At 34.9% G+C, this 13,888-nt stretch overlaps 1 pseudogene; it reads right to left on the bottom strand.

The window, feature by feature from the left end:
* Nucleotides 1–405: 405 nt before the first annotated feature.
* Nucleotides 406–10,155, bottom strand: LOC149158974 (zinc finger transcription factor YY1-like; annotated as a pseudogene).
* Between the last annotated feature and the right edge of the window lie 3,733 nt (nucleotides 10,156–13,888).

Genomic DNA, 13,888 nt, shown 5'->3' with positions numbered 1-13,888 from the left:
AGAAATTCATGGAAGCCCTTGATTGAGCATCACACTGGTCTCGAGGAACCCTGACAGCTGTATACACAAGGGATTCAAGAGTATTTTTTATGTGGAGAGAAACTTGTGTACAAGATTTAATGTTATTAAATATGCCAGATAAGAAAATCCGATCGACTTTTAATAGTCAAATCCATGCACACCTAATAAAATGCATAAATGATCTTCTCTTCATAGCTTTCCTATTTGATGATCCCCCTCATCAACAAAATTTGACACATTAGTTATGACCTACTCCTCTGGGATAATTATTTCTCACATCTTTGTTGTATGACATTTCAAAATGTGTATTCACTTGCAAAAGAAAATTTGTTTTACACGACTAGATTCTTGCTTGTAACAATTATCTACGCCTACATTAATTACCTAGTCCATGTCATCCTCTGTTTCTTCTTCATTGTTATCATCGTCATTGTCATCATCATCATCATCTGTTTCTGTTCCATGGCCCCAACCTTCATCATCTGTATCTTCCTAGTCTTCTTCTTCTGTCTCTTCACTATCTTCTCGAGGATGTCCCTTCCCAAGCTCTTTTGATTCCACAATTGCTCTAGAATTGGTTTTCATATTTAAATCAACAGTTGTTGCATTCAAAAACTTTCTATGAATATTTGTTGTAGAAGATGTCTTTGAATTAACCCAAAGTCTCCCTCCCCCAGAATCTGTCATGATGCCGATATTCCTACCATTTCCATCTTGGTCACTTCCCTGACCCATTTCATCTTCGCTTTCACTTCCATGTCTTCCATTTTCTTCAATAGCATAACTTGCATGTTCTCTTCTGAGATGAAGATTCAACTTATACTCGTGTATGTAGCACTTGTAACAAGCCTCGTAAGGATAGGAAAATGGATGACCCGAAGGGACAGAGCCATATAGTGAAGCTGGAGCCTTTGGGTGAGGAAAATCCCTTTCAGACTAAGGGGGCAGCTTCATCGCATTTGCTAAATTCTTCTCATGTGTATACTTTATGTGAGATTTTAACTTGTATTCATGTGCATATCTTTTTCCACATTCTTCGAGTGGATAAATATGATATTTCTCCTTTGAATGTGTTTGCATATGTGCACGCAAGTTCAAATCCAAATAAAATGCCTTACCAAGACAGTCATGTGGACATGTAAAATGCTTTTCTCGCGTATGGATGAGAAAATGCTTCTTCAGCTTGGAGCCATCTAAAAATTTTCTGCCACATCCTTCATAATGAAAAACATGTTGCTTCTCCCTGTGCACATGTGAATGCTTCCTTAGAGCTCCAGCATCTATAAAAGTCTTCCCACAACCTTCATAGCTGCAAAGAAAAACCCTTGGAGGAAGTGTTTTGGGCTCCGGTTCCTTCTCTTGTTGTTTCTCTTTTAGGGTTTTCGAGGTTTCCTCTGTTACCTGTTTCAGAAAATAACGCTTCCCATTATTGAGAAGAGTCTATTGAGTCACCAATTCTTTGATCCATTTCACACCAGTAGATTTTGTGGACTTCTATTTGTTTTGGCCGGCATGCTCCTCATGTTTCTGCAGATTGGGATAGGGATGTTGCTGCTCCAGTGCCTCCATTGCCCTGTTGTTCTCAAATGGAATTCTGAGATTCGAACTCATCACCTCTTGTCCTCTTCGCTCCACCTCCCCCTCGCCTCTAAAACCCTGACAATATCTCACTCGCTCGCTATTAATCTGACTATAATCATAGAACTTACACCCAAAATAAATGTGAACTAGGCATTTTACGAGAGATGAATATATGAGTAAAGGAGGTGCTATAAACCTTACAAAAGGAGAAACTTAAACGATTAGTTGAGATCACAAATATACGTAATTTCTTAAAGGTAAGGTATGACAAAGGGTGCTTACTACGGTAATAACATAATTGGAACAAAAAAAAATCTTAAGGGTATGTTACATAAACATAACATAAACTCAATTAAAAATTACTACAAAGTAAAAAATGATATATATGAGTTTAAAAATTACTACAAAGTAAAAAATGATAAATAGATTAATTCCATTTGTATTTTTGTTTTTATTAATAAATTGCAATTTAAAAAATAAAATCCTAAAATATAACTAATAATGACACATTTAAAATTATAAAAAATTATATTATTTATTTAATAAATGTATGATTTAAAGGGTGTTGTGCTTATTATTTGGGATCATTTTCACTAATAGTTTTTTTAGGGGATCTTATTAATATATTCACTTAAGGAATGGTATGTTTATATTTTTAGCACATGACAAATTAGATAAAGTGATGAGTGACATTGATTTTCATCATCTAAAGTTCATTAATATATCACAAAAAAGGCTCTTTGCATGTCCACCCACTTCTCTAATGATATTGCATAGAAAAGCATAAAATATTGATGATTGGTTGTAATAATATATCTAAAAGATCTAATATACATGTAAATATGCAAGCCATTTTTAAATACCTAACTATATGGAAGAGTCCATTTACCTTCAGGCCTAAGATATTTATTGGAGAAAATGTTGATATGGAGGGCCATGACTATGGACTACTTCCATTTGGTACAAGATATAATATCTACACTAGTGCAAAATTGGTTGTTAATTTAATTTAGTCTATGTTGGGATACATGCTTCACCATATCATAGGAGAAACTCCTAATAAAATTAGGCTATAAGGTAGACATATCACACAAAGTCCAAGGTTTGTTAATTTCATGGCTTCTCATTTGGATGCCATTTCCATTCCTCAATTGCATACTTATATTAATAAATGATAGCCACTGAACTAATGTGATAATGTATTTGGAATTTATTTGCAAAAAAAAAAACTTCTTGTTTGCCCCTTTTCTGTAGTGAAAGTAGATTTCTTTCTCCCAATTTAACCAAAAGACAAATGTATAATTTCAAACCAAATATGATAATAACCAACCTGAATTTAATTTTTTTCTCTTTATATGGTGTCACTTGTGTAATTTGAATTGATATATTAAATTTATTGAAGTGCCTTTACTAATCCTAATAGGTAAAATTAGTGGACTAAAATTCCAATATAAACAAATACCATTCCACTTTGGAGATTTTTATATTTAGAAGTCATAATAAATGTTAGTGCTCGATATGTTTCTCTAAGAAAAGAGCCTATTGGACTAAGTGGAAAAACAGAATTCATTGAGGTATAAAACAATTCATATGCACACCACATAAATAAGCCACTTCAATAATATTTTTCCTCATGCCATTGATAAAATTTTCCCTTGTTAACTAATTGATATTGTGATTGTTAAGTTATTTGACAAATTGGACTATATCAACAAATAATTATACATGTTTTTTATTTCATTGTTTTTAATAATAAAGTGTCAAAGGTTTATTTAAGAGATAGTAGCAGTAAGGATTAGTTCAAATGGTAAATGCTCTTGCAAAAGAGTTCATAGCGCTCTCTGTTGAACCTCAGAATTACCCTCTCCTTGACAGCTTTTCTCATTTCTTTCCCTTTCTTTTCCATAGGATTACAGATCCCCATCAATGATAAATGATAGGTTCTGTCTCAAGGAAGGCATTAAATGATTGACATGTTATATTTTTATTTTTTTTCAATTTGAATAATTTTTTGCAAATTAGCTATAGAATGCAACCTATTCTACAGCTAACTGTGTATTTTGTAGCTACTTCCATGATTTGGCAGGTTACAGGTGTCAAATGAAGAATCCGGCCACATGGGCATCTCTAGAATCATCTCCACATGGATTCCATCCTAGTCACTCAGCCCAGATTGATAAGAAATCAAGCTCAAGATCATAGTCAAAGGTGGAGTCAAACATATGATACCTGGAAGCAATAGGACTCTTCATCTACTCTTTCATGGTTAATCAATAAATTTAACAGTTTTGTTATAATATTAACACGGATCAGCCACCTGTGTTAATGGTTCTATTGTAAACATCTCGCTCGAATTTAAGTCACATGTAGTTGATCAGACGTTTACACAATCTTGTTATAATACATATAGGCCACCTGTAGCTAGTTTTCCTCAAAGATAGTTATGATTATTTCCTTTTAAATACTGGTTGTACAGAACCAAGGGGGGTTCAAAGAATTTTATGTATTAAAGTTCATACTTTCAGCTCTGTATTTTGGGACTTCATTCTTTTCTATAATATAAATCGTTTGTTGACCAATGATCGTTTAAGAGAGCATTTTCAATTAGTTAGTAGCTCAACCTAGTCAGTTGCAGAGGGCCCCTATAGTGAAGGAGGTTTTCTTTCCATTTGTTTTCTATTTAGTTTTAATTTCATTACTTGTTTTTAGTAGTTTTTCTAACAAACTCAATTGTGAAATCTTGTTCCTCCAACACATTTCATGAAAGGAAACAATTTTGTTTCTAAACAGAGTAAGGTTGAAGTAATGGGAATGTATTGTTGACTAGCTTACTCATTGTTTTGTTATTTATTTTCTAGTTCAGATTGTCAATACACTGCGTTAATGAATGTTTTTGAACACCATTTCAAGTTGATACTCATCCTAAACTGAATGGTTAAACATTCACTTCACACAATGGTTGAAATCAATCAATTACCTTCTGCATGTTTTATTTAGTTCTCTAGATCATAAAGTACAGAAAGTTGCTTGTATTCCATCTCAAGAAGGTTATCTTTCAAAATTGAAGGTTAAAGTAACTAGAAGTACTTCAGTTGATTTCATTCTCTGTATTTATTTCAACATGCATTACAACTTCATCCTTAATTTTAAGAAATAGATTCATGACTTAGAATTAATGATGAAATAGAATAGATGCTCTGTTTTTCCTTTCTTTAAATTAGATTTTGACTAGCTTCAGCTCTTGGTTCACCTTTAGGAAGTTTAGATTCACTTGAGTTTTTCATAGTTCAGATTGTACATCACTAGGAATCAAAGAACAGAAACCCCAAAACAATATAAAAATACAAAACAATGAAGTAAGAAGGGTTAACTAAGAAAATATAGTGCACTACACTTCATTAGCTTACAAACCTTGGTTGATAATTTATGCAAGTAGTTTAGGACACTAAATTGACTAAACAATCTTGATATAAAATATTATTAATTCCCTTATGGTTACTAGTTGGTATTTTAGTTTCCAGTTACTATTGCGCTCCATTTGAAGACCAAGAAGGGAGATATTTTTTTATTACACGAAGTAAAGATGGCAGAGGTGTAATTGTGTTTACAATTATAAATTTTCTAAACATTGATCTTAGAACTGTTGGAACAATTCAATGAAAACATTTTCTTTAACATCCAATGACAGAAGTTCGAGCTGTAGTTGTTTCATTTTCATGCATGGTTGTGAAGGATGGAATAAAGTCATGGTTCAAGAGGCTTGGTCAAACTTTTGTTGGAAGATATAATAAAGAATCATCCCGATATCCGTCTTAGTTGATAACTAGAATGGGGTTACCAACGAGGTGGATTCCCTTCCATCCGTGAGGCCTATATCTTGGAATTGTGATTCAGAGAATTTCTAAAATATTCCATTTTGAGTAGCATCTATCAAATAAATCCATCACTAAAAATTTCCATCTTCCTATGGCCCCTAGTTAAATGGAAAACCTTAACTTGAACTAACATTCAGAAATGAGATTATAGGGTCATCTCTTGCTATTCTTTGTGCCTTCATGAAGCTGAAATGTGGAGCACTTCTGCAAGATTTCTCCCTATTCCAATCATCTATTGAGAAATCTACAAGCTAGCATGAAGAGATAAAATTGTGATGTATCTAGTCTCCCTTGCATTGTTAACAATTGGAGGGCTCGTCCTTTTAACAATCCTAACTTGATCCTCATTTGGAATACCTTTCTAAGTGTCCTCTTGCAGATATTTGGAAAGAGAGGAATTATCGCATATTCAAGAATCTCTCCCTCCACAACTTTCATTGGATCATAGTTCAAAACAATGTAAAGGAATCAATTGTCATGCATAACTCAATACACAAAGACTAGCACGCCTTATGTGAGGAGGTCTTGTTACTTCATAGTTAGTTATCTATTCTAGGAATTATTATTTCCCCCTTCTCTTCTCTGCTACAATTTCCATTCCCTCCTCTTAGATCCCTCCTCCCCTTAATTTTCGAAAGCTTATTTTTTTACGGCGCTTGAAAAGGTAACCCAAGCAAGGTGGGATATGGGTGTATCTTCATGGATAATTTGGGATCCCATATCTACATTTATATATGTTTTGTGAGATATAATATTAATAACATAGTAAAATTGAAAGCCTTACAAGATGTACTATTGATTTCCTAGACTCAAGGCCAGACCAAACTTATGGGATGGGAGATTCTCAACTTGTTATAAACATAATCAAATGAATCCTAGAATGCACCTAAACTAGAAGAATGTCTTGTATTTTGATACATGAAATCCTACTCATATGAGTATCATTTCTCCTTCCTTCCATTTTGATGATCATCCCAACCCACATCAGAAGAACTGGAAATAATATTACAAATAAATTATATAATCATGTAAGTTTATCATCATATTTGCAAATATTATCCTCATGGAAACCCTTTGAAGACTGTTCCCTCAAATAATAATATTGAACTATATCTAAAAAATAAAAATTTCCCTTACCAATCTCTTTTTATCTTATTCTTTCATAATATTTGTTTGTAATTCTTAGCCTGTCATTGGCCTACGTAGCGCAATTTTTAGGTTTTGGTTTTTATATCAACAAGAGGAATCATGTCCTCTTATATTTTAAAAAGGTTGACATTATAGGTTAGATCTACCTTCCCCAACGACATATAAGCCTATATCAATAGGTCATAATATGTACTTCATGTTTTCACGAAACATAAAATGTTTGCTCCATAAAGAGAAAACTTAGCAATCAACTTTTATGCCACATAAATCTTTGCTAGTTCTTAAAATGGGTTGATAATGTCCTAAATTCCAAATCATTATTATCATTATGGTCTCTATCCCTAGTAATAGCTTTCCATTTCTAATTACTATCCATTTTCCTTCATTTATGACTTCATTTGATATTTGAACTTAATCTATGTCTTATGGGTATAAGAAACATTTTTGAGAGATCATATTTTGTTTTAAGTATATTGAAAAATTATGTATTTGAATTAATGCAACGACCAATACCCTTCAAAGGAGAGTGTTTCTTCCCTGTATAAAGTTCTACATCCAAAGGATATTTTTCCCAATATGATATTTCCTACCCAAAGGAAATACATTGTATCTTATGCAAAATGAGTAAAAATTATACTTCCCATATTTTTTTATTGTATGATGATATGTATTTGTTATGTTTTTAAGCTTATAAACTAAAAAAAAATTGAAATATGTATATTTTAAAAAGATAACATAAGAACACATAAGAAAATACATGATTATAAATCAATGAAAATGAAGGGGAATTTTACCTTAACACAATAACTTAAACCGACTCAACTAGCATATGATCCAAAAGATGTACTGGATATTTATGTATTTCAACTATTTCATGTTGTCTCTAGAGAAACTTCTATGAGGTGGAAGAGAATGAGGAAGGAGATTACCATGCTATGAAAAAAGAAAGAAAAGGAAGTTGTCTAGACTAATTTCATAAGTTTAGTTATGGATAAACTACAACCATTTTTCCTAAGAAAAAGTGAGGACTTATTAGACTCAATGCAACAACTAGTTCATCAACTTATTACTGAAAATGTCCAAATGAGAGAATAGGTAGAGCAGCCATAATAGAAAAATAAGAAACAAAATACATATGAGATATCCTTTATACTTTAGTAGGAAATTTTCACGTTTAAAGAGGTAAAGAATAAACTACGAGAACCAATGGATAGGCTAGATACTTTTAACGTTCTCCTCAATTACTAGCTAATAAATTTGACACCTGCCTCCAATGGATTTCAGATTCAAAAGGTACTTAATAAGGACTTGTTGGAGAAGAAGAATTGCACATTTGATCCTTGGGAAGTATCATCCCTTGTACTTGGTTTCGATTTGGTTGCCTTCTACATTGGGTACTTATTGGTTTGGTCAATGACTATTCTATGTCTTGTTTTGATAAGCTAAGTGTGCAATGCCTTCCAGGTTTATAATAAACAATCCTTAAATGTGGATATATGTAATTTTCTACTCATCACCTCAAATTTTCTCATCAATTTCCCCCTTTAAATAGGCTATAATTATTACATTATTGCATTCAGTATAACTACTAACCCCATAGGTGCACCCATCATTGTAATGATCATACACATCTCATAGTACTTACACACTGTTAGGTTCCTATACCAATAGGAGTCATAATTTTTGAATGGCTGAGATTAAACTTGTAATATGTACATACCTTTGCTTTTTTGCAAATGTTTTCCATATTCAAAAAAATTAAAAAAATGTAAAGAGGGTATGTCCTAAAAGAAAAATCAAAGGACAAAAAGAATAAAAAGGTCAAAAAAGATGAAAAATATGAACCCCAAGAAATAAAAAGACCATGAAAGTGTGCAAGTCAAAATGCCACTACTATTTACTTTTTGTGCAAAATAAATGATTGTGTGCAGCTTGTAATCTTTGCCACAATCCATGATGGTCAAAATGTTTAAACTTGGCTATTTCATGTTTCAATTTCATGTCTATAGTTAGAGGATAAAATATGACCAAACTATTTAATCTTGGTAGATAAGTAAATTAGGTAGAGTAAACAAATGGAGCTCAATTGTTTAATGTGAGACCTTGGATGTAATAAGGTTAGATTTAGTTAGTTTACTATTGTAAAGGAAAATAAAAATGTTTGACAAGGGTTTGCTAGCTCAAATGCACCCTAATAAAGAGAAGTAAAAATGGTAAGATGAGTAGATGGGTAAGTAGAAGAACGGTTGCATAATTTTTATGATTGATTAGACAAAAGCATGTGCATCATCCTTTTCAGCATAAAAGTTCCAAATGTGAGTGGGCACTCAAGCATGCAGATGAATATCAAAGTCAATTAATTAACTCCCTTCATTCATTTTCACCTTTTACTTAACTAATTTCCAAAAATAAAGATCAAATTGCTTAAAAACCCTAGGTCAAAGAGGCTCAGAGCATTTCTCTAACTTTTGGAGGGACTGGACCCTTGAATTAATGAATTATAGGCAATAAGTACTAAATCCCACATAAGCATTCATTACCCCCCCTCAGTTCATATATTTTTCCTAAAAATTTCCCTTTTCCTAAGGTTAAAACACCATTTTCCTAAGGAAAAGTAAATACCCTCCATGTAAATCCCTTTTCTCCAAAAAACCCTCACAAATACTTTAAGCCCAAGTTATAATGTATGTATATGAAAATCAAATCAATTACAATTAAATACATTATACTTAGTGCAAATTTATTCTCATTTACCTTCCGCAATTTTCATATTAGCTTTTAGTATTATTTATATGTTAATTCACAAAAAATAAACCGTTTCCCATATATATTTATTAAACCCCTTTAATATTAATATCCCTACCCCAAAGTTTGAAATATAAACTTTACTTAATCCAACCCCGACTAATTGACATAATTAATCGATCTGCGATTAATTAAAGTCAAACCATCCACCAATCATATCCCACCCGATACCTTAATCCCCGCCTTAACCCCTCATTAAGCTAAAACCACCATGCTTAATTGTTTGCTGCCCCCCCCATTACCTTCCGTGCAACTCCTGTGCTCGACCACCACATGATCTCCCCCCTCCCCATCCGACGGCCCATGTTGATTTCAGAAGGGCCCGAAATCTGAACGATACTTGCCCGAAACAGGTTGTTTTCTGTTGGGCCCGCGAGGCGACGTGGCGCTCAATGAATGGAATTGGGTGGCCTCCCCCCAATACTGCCAAATGCCCAAAGGCTGTGCAAAGTAAACCACTTACTGCCAGCCTGCTACCCGCCAAAATAGTCACTATTCACCCCACTACGTGACAAACTAATATTGTTCACCCATACCCACCAAATTGAATTTTCGTGCATAAATCCAAAAAAGCCCCAAATCATTGTTTTTATCGTTTTTAATTGTAATTGTCCATGCACGCTCCTGTGAACATTGAAAGTTGTCAACCCACGTACACTTGCACTCTGAAGACACCAAAAGCTCCCAGATTGCCTTCCAGCCTGATTGAAGCCTTTTCAACCATTCAGAATCTCCATTTACCTGGTTTAGACCCATTTTTCTTCAATCCCAAGTATTTAAGCCAGAATCCACTGAAAGCTCTCTTAATTTCCGAACCAATCACTAAGTTTTCTTAATTGAAATTAAAGGGGAACTTTAGTAACATAAAACCCACCTGGAATTGAACCATCATTACCTTAAGGGCTAGAAATTTGCCTTTCCCCATTCTTAAATCTGCAAGAACTAAGAATGGTTGCCCCAATTTCCATTGATGTCAGACCAATTACCACTCCTCACCTCGACCTAGACTACCTTCCCCTTGGTGATAAAGATTTCCAAACCAAGGACACCTCTATCCATGAATCCCTTCTCAAATTATACTATCGATACAGAGACCAATACCTAAACCATGCTAACAAAATAGGTCTTTGGGAGTCTAATTTCCCATGTACCAATTCCCTGTGGTGCACATATTTCCAGAGATTTTCCATTATTGCCATGCAAACTACATTCCCAGTCAAAGAGTAGTGATGTCCCCAGACCAGACTATACTTTTCACCATCACTACCGAGTCAATCAATGAAATGTTGCAACTACAACCAGAGAAAAACTTAACCCCTATTTCCATTAGAGACCTACTAGACAGATTCCCCAAGCTTACCACTGCAAATCTTGCTGAAATGTTCCAATCTTTTATTGTAGAAGAAAAACACATCCCAAAAGGTCCTCCCCCATACATATATACCATATTTTCTCAATTTGGTCAAGACATTATAGCAATGATATCTATTATCTTAGGCTATACTACTAGTGAGTCCATAGATAAAATCATCTTAGCCTTCATGTCCATTTTCTCTTCTGGACAACCCCCTGCTATCATGTATGATTATGCCGAGTTCATGGCTGACAAAATGCATGACCAATTCCTTAGAATGAGTAGTGAGAGAGCTTTTAAGTATTCTTTAGTTTTGTACCACCTTTCCTTATATTATCAAGCTAACAAGTTCCCCTTCACTCTCCAAAAGTTTGATACTAAAGGTCATCCTAGGTCAGTGATTTTTTGGACTCCTTTGATCCATAAGTATGATTCCCCATATCCATACATAGACTTCATAAGTCTTTTTGTACATCTAGTAGTGACCATGCTGTTAGAAAGTCCTCCTCCAAGAATCAATTTAGGTATCAGAAGGATCCTGTAACTGTCAAAACAACACAAAGTACATAAATTACCTGCATACGAATTCTAAAACAAAGAAAATAAACAATGTGAGAGCATAACACATAAAACACATATACACAGAGATTTTCCCCTGCATCCCAAAACTGGGACTACCAGCTTGATTTTTCATTATTTTCCTTTCAATGTTACAATACATATTTATACATGCTGAAGCATCCAATACCATGGATTGAAAACCATCACGTCCAAAACCATGGACTGAAAACCATTACATCCAAAACCATGTGGGAAAAACCTGCACAAAACCATAGGTAGGTCCACCCAACCTAACATAGGGTCCAAAACCAAAATTTTCCGGCGCACTGCCTCGAACCCCATAGAGTGGGGTTACCTATACCCCTAAAACCCCTTGTAACTCCCCTCGCTACACAATCGGTGCAACGAAGGGGGGGCTCCGCCCCCCCTCTAACCCCCTTGTTAACTACGTGGGCTAGTCGTGGAAAGAATATAACACAACCCAACATTCTCCCACTTCTTGTTTTCTTTCCACAAGGGGCCACAAGAGAGCTTAGTCATTTATCCAGCCCTGCAATGCCGATTGTTTCTCTACACCAAGAGAACTTATCAGAGCTCACAAATTTTGTCAATGCATCTGCAGTATTCTTCAAAGTGTCCACCTTTACTAGCAACACCTTTTTGCCTTCTATCATATCCCTCACAAAGTGATACTGAACATCAATGTTCTTTGTCTTTGAATGATATGCGGGGTTCTTTGCCAAGAAAATTGCACTTTGGCTGTCATAGTCTATCCTTATAGCTCCCTGTACTAACCCCATTCTTGAACACATCTCCAACCAAACTACTTCCTTGCTTGCATGAGTTGCTGCCATGTATTTTGCCTCTGTAGTTGATAGTGCCACTACAGATTGTTTCTTACTCATCCAACTGACTACACCTCCAAATAGGTTAAACACATACCCACTTGTAGATCTTCTCTGATCCAGATATCCAGCCCAGTCTGCATCAAAAAATCCATGAATATCCAACACTCTATCCAATCCTAGTCTTCCTTGGTAGCACAAGCCATAATCACTAGTGCCTCGCAAATACCTGAAAACCCGCTTCACTACTGTCCAGTGCTCCTTCCCTGGTTTTGACATAAACCTACTCAATACTTCCACTGAATGTGCAATGGTTGGTCTAGTATAGACTATCGCCATACATTAGGCTACCAACTGCACTTTCATCTGGAACATGGGACATGTCCTATTCCTCTTCTTTTGTCTTGGGACACTGTTCAACAGATAACTTTACACCTACAAGAATAGTAACCTTCATTGGTTTACTATCCTGCATATTAAACCTCTACAATATTGTCTCGGCATACCTCCTCTGGTTTAACCAAAGCTTCCTCTTTGTTCGATCTCTTTTAATTTCCATGCCCAAAATATATTTTGCAGCACTAAGATCTTTCATGTCGAATTTGGAGGACAAATGGGTCTTCAAATCCTGGATAATTTCTTTGTCATTTCCAACCAGCAACATATCATCCACATACAAGACCAGATAAATAACACAGTCACCAATTAATTTAAAATACACACAGTGATCTGCTTTGCTTCTCGTGAAGCCAATTCCTCGTATAAATGTATCAAATTTCTGATACCACATCCTTGGTGACTGTTTTAACCCATACAGAGACTTCTTTAACTTGCATACGAGTTCTTTCTAACCCTTCACCGCAAAGCCTTCGGGTTGCTTCATGTAGATCTCCTCTTCCAGATCCCCATGAAGAAATGTTGTCTTCACGTCCATCTATTCTACCTCAAAATCAAAAGCAGTAGTAATAGATAAAAGTAATCTAATATAAGTTACCTTGGAAACAGGAGAAAAAATATCACCAACATCAATTCCCGGCACCCGGGAATAACCTTTTGCTACCAACTGAGATTTGTATTTCTCCACCCTTCCTTCTGCATTTGTCTTCTTCTTAAACACCCATTTATTGCCAATGGGTTTCCTTCCAGCCGGAAACTCCACCAGATCCTAAGCCTCATTTTTGTGCAAAGCTGCCATTTCATTAACCATGGACTCTTTCCAAAGTTTTCCATCCTCTGAATCTACTGCTTCCTTCACAGTTCTAGGATCAACATTAGTAATAGATAAATCAAAATTTGAACAGAAAGCAGATGGACTATACCTTTCTGGCTTCCTTCTTTCTCGAACTAATCTTCTCACACCTAGAGTTTGTGGCTCTTCATCTTCTGATTCCTCCTCTACTATAGAGTCTGATTCTTCCTCCTTTAGTTCAAACTCTATCTTCTCAGGTTCCTTTGGTTGGAATTCATGTTTAATAACATCTTTCACCTCTCTGAACACCACATCTCAGTTTTACACAACCTTCCTTGTTACTGGATTCCAAAGCTTATAACCCTTTAAACCATCCTTATACCCAATAAAGATGCACTTTTAAAATTTACTATCCAACTTGGTTCTTTTCTCCTTTAGAACATGTACATATGCATCACATCCAAATACCCTCAGATGTGAAAGAGAGGGTTTCTTACCAGTCCATACC

Source organism: Pinus tabuliformis, chromosome 5_2 (genome assembly GCF_031772625.1).
Source record: "Pinus tabuliformis cultivar Carrire ecotype Pingquan chromosome 5_2, CPIR1, whole genome shotgun sequence".
Lineage (NCBI taxonomy): Eukaryota > Viridiplantae > Streptophyta > Pinopsida > Pinales > Pinaceae > Pinus > Pinus tabuliformis.
Note: the sequence above shows the minus strand (reverse complement) of the source record. Positions and strands in the feature narration are given on the sequence as shown.